The following is a 7,098-nucleotide window of genomic DNA, read 5'->3' as shown; positions in this document are numbered from 1 at the left end:
CTGACAGCGGCCTTGTCGCCGTTCTCCGACAAATGGATGGGCGTCAGCTACGCACAGTCGCCTTCGCAACTCGCGCACTCTCCCCAGCAGTGAGGAAGTACGCAGTTTATGAACGAGAAGGCACTCACGTGTGTCTGGGGCTGTGAGAGTTGGCTCACATACCTCTGGGGACGGCGCTTCACACTTCATACCGACCACCAAGCCTTGGTCTCCCTTCTGTCGTCTCAGGGCTCAGGAAGTGGTAGACGCTGGTCAGAGCGTCTTCTGCGCCACAATTAAACGGTGAAATACTGCAAGGTGTCAGAAAATCAAGTTGCAGATGCACTGTCCCGCCTTCCAGTGTCTGTTTCGCAGAAAGATGCTTCGTTCAACGAAGAAGTCGTGTCTTTCATTTCCCCACTTTGCCTTACTAAACAACAGTTCCAACAGTTCCTGCGTGAAGATGCTACCTTGGAGCTAGTCAAGGCTTAGGGTCACATCATCGTGGCCTCCCCATAAGTCTATCCCGGGTGAACTTCAGCCATTCCTCGCTGTGCTTGAAGTATGGTCTGTGGTCGACGACCTGCTTTTGCGTGGGGAACGGCTCGTAGTTCCTCCTTCCCTTACCACACAGGTCGTTTCCACCGCGCACGAAGCCCACCCTGCAATAGTTCGTACCAAGGTGCGACTACGAGAGCGTTTTTGGTGGCCTGGCATAGACAAGCAAGTGGAAATTACCATCCCCAACTACATAGTTTGCCAGGCTGCAGACAAGAGAGCCAAGAGAGCAGTAACTCCGCTGCAACCTATGCCCCTACCAGAGCGTCCATGGCAAAAGGTCACCATCGACATCGTCGGTCCCATGGAAAGAGCGCCGCACGATTGCAGGTTCGCTATCACGCTCGTAGACTATTTCACCAAGTTGCCTGAAGTACAGTTTTGCAGCGAGGTGTCGACGCGCACAGTGACCATGTTTCTGCTCTCAGTATTTTCTCGAGAGGTCTACTCCGACGATATTGTGTGCGACATCGATCCTCAGCTTTGTTCCCGAGAATTCAACAAGTTCCTGAAGGATCGTGCCATTCGCCTCTAGCAGTCTTCGGTGTACTACCCCCATGCGAATGGACTTGTAGAACAATTCAACCGTGTTTCCAAGAACTTCGTGCAGACAGCTTTGCTGAAACATCGACCACTTCACCCAGCAGTCATCGAATACCTTGGCATCTACCGGTGCACACCACACGCTACCACGGGAGTCGCCTCGTCTCTGTTGCTTCATAGAAGGCTGCCGAAAACATGTCTGGACGTCGTCGGGCACCCGTCGTCTTCTTTCTTCAAGGACACAGCTACCTAGCTCCGTCAGTTGCGTTGAAGGGTGAAACATTAATAGGAGAGCAGCAAAGAAGCGGACAGATATTCGTCGACCCGCGAAGAAGACCAACATCGCAGTTGGTGACTTCGTCCGGGTGAGGAAGCCCTCCGTCACCTTCAAGGGAGACTCGTCGTTGGGCAGTCCGCGCAAAGTGCTGGGGCAGCGTGGACAGTCCTCTTTCCGCCTCGATGAATGCAGGAGCTGGAATGCATCCAAGCTTACCAAAGTCCCTTCGGGTCCCCATACTCTGCGTCCAGAGGGGACCTGGAACGCGCCAGAGGCTAACACACCGAGGTTCCCGTCACAGGGGAACCCTGGGCTACCAGCTGCTCTTGAGGCATCTCAAGCGGCGGCTGCGTCTCTGCCTGCTCATGTGGCCACCCGTGCTGCTGACGACCCAGACACGCCCGAGCCACAAGGTGTGCCTCTTCCTGCTGGTGTGGCCGACCGCGCTACTCCCGACCCGGGTCCCCCTGAACCGCTACCGGGTCCGGCTCCTGTTCACGTCCAACCGCCACGTGCAACACAACCTCCAAAACGTTACGGTGACTATGTGTGACAACTGTATTAATTTTTGTTCTTCTCGAATAGCCTATGTTTTGAACATTTTGTACCGATAATTTTTTGGGGAGAGAAGACAGTTGCAGACTGGCTCATTTGCCAACCCTTACAAATATTCACTAATATATCCGGGCTGCTTCTCACCTAAATGCAAGAACTGCGACGCCTATAAAGCGGACTTGACACATATAATGAGCGACTGCTCCGGGCTGAAACCTAGGGCGGAACTCGAGCTTAATAACACTTCAGACTGGGAGGTGGCGGTGTCCAGCTCGGATCCCGCGGTCCAGCTGCGGACCGTCAACTGGGCTTTGGAGGTCGCCGAAAGTCAAGGGCTTACGGCCACCTCACGCCGCCTAGCAGAAGAAACCCAGTAATTTAAATAACTCTGCATCTGACGAAAATAAAGTTTTCCCTCTTCCTCCTCCTGGGGAGAGAATGGAGTTTTCATGAGATTTGTCAATATAGAATTGTAGTTGCTGCTGTTCACCAGTCACTGTTTTTTATTGCCTTATGTTGCCCTTATGAGAGCGAGTTCCACAAAGCACATTGCAGTACTAACGCACTAACAGCGTACTAACCAACTGAAAGTTTAAGGGGGGGGGATATGTTGTGCCGTTAGTTTTGGTTTTGGTATCCCTGCAGGAAACCCTGGGAACGTCTGTGGCGCTGTTGTCCCTATGTATGTAATTGGGTGTCATAAAATAAACGGGCATCATTCGTTGGGTTATGGCTGGTTGGCTTTCTTCTTCGTCAGCCCGTCGGCTGCGACCCCACACCTACCACTATCCCAAAGAAATCCGGTAGGTTCCATTTATTTTGACAGTGCTCACCTACCGAGTCAAATCATGAAAACAGAAGTAAAAATAAAAAAGAAAGCTAGCAGTGATTTTCAGGGCAATGCATCTCTTGATGAATTGCCCTGAGGGAAAACGGCGGCATGACAGGAAGAAATGGTCTATTGTTTCGTCTTCACCACAGTATGAACACAAGGAAAACAGAACGTTGACAGAACGAGCTGTACAGACGCGCCACGAAAAGAACAAGGAGATAAGAAGAAGAAGACATCGAGCCACTCTCGAAGGGCACAACCCACTGAGGGGGATAGACCCGGTTCGTGGCCTATCCCCCTCAGTGGGTTGTGCCAAGTGTTGAGGCATCATCATCATCATCAAGCAAGCCATCTGTGAGGACGAGCACTGTGCCGAGACCGCCATCGCCTCAGCCGTCCGTGAAGATTCCACGCGGGTTTTGGTCAAGTAGCTGGCGGTTTTTCTATTGATCTTTGCTTTTTTAGCTAATTGTTTTTACGCTTCTTTACAATAGCTGTTAACACATTAGAGTAATTTCGCGCTCATCTGCAATGTCTCTCTCCTCGCCAGGCCAGGAGGCATACTCCTGGTCGGCTTCCATTCCTCCCCCTGATTTGCCTGTGGAGCTTTTCTTACGCAGTGGGACCACCAGCGTACCTGTGGCTTTAGTCCCGAGTGATGGCGGAATGATTCGCATGAAGAATCCCAAGGCGATTCAATCCGAACTGCGGATGGCCTCGGGGGCCTTCGTTTCAATATATCACCAAGGTTCGACAATTTGGCCGAGGGGGTATCCTTTGCGGTTCGCCAGACCAGGCTTGTGTTCAAGATTTACTGAGGTGCAATGTTTTTGCGACACATCCGGTGAGCAGCTACATTCCTCCTCACCTCGCGTGTACCAAAGGCCTAGTCCGTGGTGTTGACATAAGTCTGTGTCCCGCAGAAATTTTGGAAATGTTTTCATCGACAGCCGTGATTTCTGTGTATCGTTGCAGCCGTGTCGTTGATAACAAGCGCGTACCCACAGAAACTCATTGCTACGTTTGCGGGCTTGAATCGTCCATCTGGAATCAAGGCATGGCCACTCATATACCGAGTTGAACCTCTATCACCCCGTGTCCTTCAGTGTTTAAAATGCTGGCGGTTTGGACACTCCATAAAAGCTTGCAGATCAAACACACTGTAGCGCGTTTGTGGAGAAGCCCATAGTTCAAATGAATGTTCTTCACGTGATGAATCCTGCTGCCTTTGCAGCGGTACTCATCCTGCAGATGAGCCTAACTGCCCTGCAAGGACAAGAGAACTACAAATCCTTGAAATAATTGATAGACGCCGATGCTCTCGTCGCGAGGCCATTGCAGAAATTCAGAGCAGGACTCAAGGATATGCTGGTATAACGGCCCGTCAAACATTAGGTATGGATAACTCGATCTCTCAGGCTGTTGCGGCTTCCGTCGAAAAGGCGTTAGAAAAAGCAATGGAACGCATTATGGTCAACCTCACCGATTCCCTTGTTCAGGCAATGTCCACACAATTCGCTCAGGGGTTTCAAATTTCTAATAAAACCAACAGTGAGGATCAGGAGCCTGTTGTACCAAAAAGTCAATCTAGTCAAGTGTCGACCGCGATACCAACGATAAACAACGATGTTGCAAAGCCATCAACTTCTAAGAAAGTTGACCACACCTGCCTTTCAGACACAGATGCGATCGAAAATCAAGACGTAGAAATGGACCCCCGATCACTTAAACGCACAAAATCACCGGTAAACAAAAAATCTAGCTCTCTGACCAACTGAAAGGCTAAAAAGTACGTGAGAGAGACTCCTCCTAAGAAAGACTTCTTAAAAGAGAGCGTTTTAGACCAAGCAGTCTCTGCTGCTCAGCTTTCTTCACAATAGGAAGCTTAACAGTAATTCAGTGGAACTGTCGTTCCATACTTCCCGCTGCAACAGATTTATTATATCTTGCTTCTAAATGTTCTCCAGATATTATTATTTTACAGGAAACTTGGCTTACTGCTGATCAAAATTTTAATCTAAAAAATTTCCGATGTTTTCGATTGGATCGCCTTTCCCGAGGCGGTGGTTTAGCTATCTTTGTGTCAGCAAAGATCTGCCATAAAGCTACGATAGCACATCAAATAATGTCACCAGAATGTGAGATATTAGTATTGGATAGAACGCTTCCTGGTTGCACGCCATTTTCCCTAGTTAACACGTACTTCCCTGCTGGGGTGCAAGATACCCGTTATCTCGATACCACTATTGCTAACAATCATAAAAACGTCATACTAGTAGGCGACTTTAATTCTTACCATGTATCGTGGGGTTTCCGAACGGATACTTGTGACAAACGGTTGTGGGATTGGACTTTATCAAATCATTTCTCCTGTTTAAATTCAGGAGTACATACTTTCGTTCGCGGTCAGTCACGTTCTACCCTAGATCTTACGTTTGTCAGCTCGAGCATTTCAATCACCTCCTGGAACACAGTTGACTCCGGTACTAACAGTGATCATCTACCTATAATTTTTGAACTGATTACGCCGTCAACTTGTTTAGGTAATCATGTGCGCACATTTGTAAATTACTCAAAATTTTAAAATGTGTTAAAATCAGCTTTAAACGCTCAGGAAGGCATGGAGAAGGATATTAAGGCAATGAGCCTTTGTTCAATACTAAAACAAACATCAAAAAAGTCTCAATTTGTCGTACCATCTACCAAAGGTGGTTCTTATTGTCCATGGTGGAATTCTGACTGTGAGCGAGAGTTAAGACGTCGAAAAGCTACGTGGAATAACTTTTATATAACCAATGCCCTGTATATTGGGCAGATTACAAGTATGTAGCTGCTACATTTAAGCGAACAGTCGCAAAAGCTAAGGACGATTACGATTCGAAGCACTACACATATCTTTCTAAGTCTAGTAATAAAAGAGCTCTGTTTAAATTTCTTCGATCGAGTAAAGTTATACCAGCCCCAGTGAATATCGACTCAGTTGTTCTATCAACAAAGGAGTTTTCAGAATCACTTGAGAAAATTGCTAAAGGTCTAGCGCAACGATTTACACATAAATTGCCGACAGGACTATCGAAACGTCCCTCGGGAGACGACTTTGTGGAAGTCACATTGACACAGCTTGAATACATAATTAGATTATTACCGGCGTCAGCCCCAGGCCCAGATGGAATTACAACACGAATGCTAAAAGGTATGCGCCTCAAGACCTATTAAATATAGTAAATTTTTCTCTAAAAATTGCTGGATTCCAAAAGAGTGGAGGGTAGCTAAAATTATTCCACTGTTGAAGAAAAAATCAGCTGGACTTTACCTAGACAACATAAGGCCAATTTCTCTTCCAATGTCGTAAAATTAATAGAAAGGATTGTTCATGGGCGCATAACAGACTTTATGCAGGACGATACAATTCTCAGTGCTTGTCAGATTGGATTTCGTCCCGGACACTCGATATGGTGCGCTCATGTAGATCTAGAGAGCCGCATTAAACTAGATCGTTGCAAACGAGAGTATGCAGCTTTGGTGACGCTGGATGAGGCAAAAGCATACGACACTGTCGAATACCTTATTCTGTTCAATAAACTGAAGTCTACGAATTTACCGAAGTATATTACCGCATGGATATATGAATTTATGAGAGATAGAGAATTTTATTGTTATCAACACGGCATTTCAACGTGTAAATACAAGCAAACAAGAGGCGTACCACAGGGTGCCGTTCTTTCACCCATTTTGTTTAACGTTTTGCTAAGCACAATTCCTTTGTCCAGGGAAGTGAACGCTGATGTTTATGCGGACGATATTGCATTTTTTTACATCTGCAACTAATGTACACTCACTGCACCAGTCGTTGCAGAATTACCTAGCAAGGTTTGAGACATGGCTAGACGAGTTATGTATGTCATTAAATGTTACTAAAAGTGCTGTTTCACGTTAACTTCACCAGTGCATATATCCCTCCAATATCACCAGGAAACCACTCCTCAAGTTGACTCGGTGAAATACCTTGGTGTTATATACGATGGCAAGCTTGTCTGGCGCACTCACATTGAACATATCGCAACAAAGGCAGAACGTGCCGTAGCTATGCTCCACCGGCTTAGTCACCGTCGTTCTGGACTACGCAGGGATACTTTAATGATGATATATAAAATGTATATTCGGCCAATATTAGAATTCAGTTGCGTGTTATTTTCCGCTGGTCCCGCCTATAAGATTAAACCTCTGATACTATTAGCAAGAAAAGCTCTACGATTATGCCTTGGGCTACCTAGATTCGTTGCCAACGCCGTGTTATATCAGGAAGCTAATATACCCACTCTAGATTGTAGATTCCGCATGATTACGGTTCAGA

This window comes from Dermacentor silvarum, chromosome 4 (genome assembly GCF_013339745.2).
Source record: "Dermacentor silvarum isolate Dsil-2018 chromosome 4, BIME_Dsil_1.4, whole genome shotgun sequence".
Lineage (NCBI taxonomy): Eukaryota > Metazoa > Arthropoda > Arachnida > Ixodida > Ixodidae > Dermacentor > Dermacentor silvarum.
Note: the sequence above shows the minus strand (reverse complement) of the source record.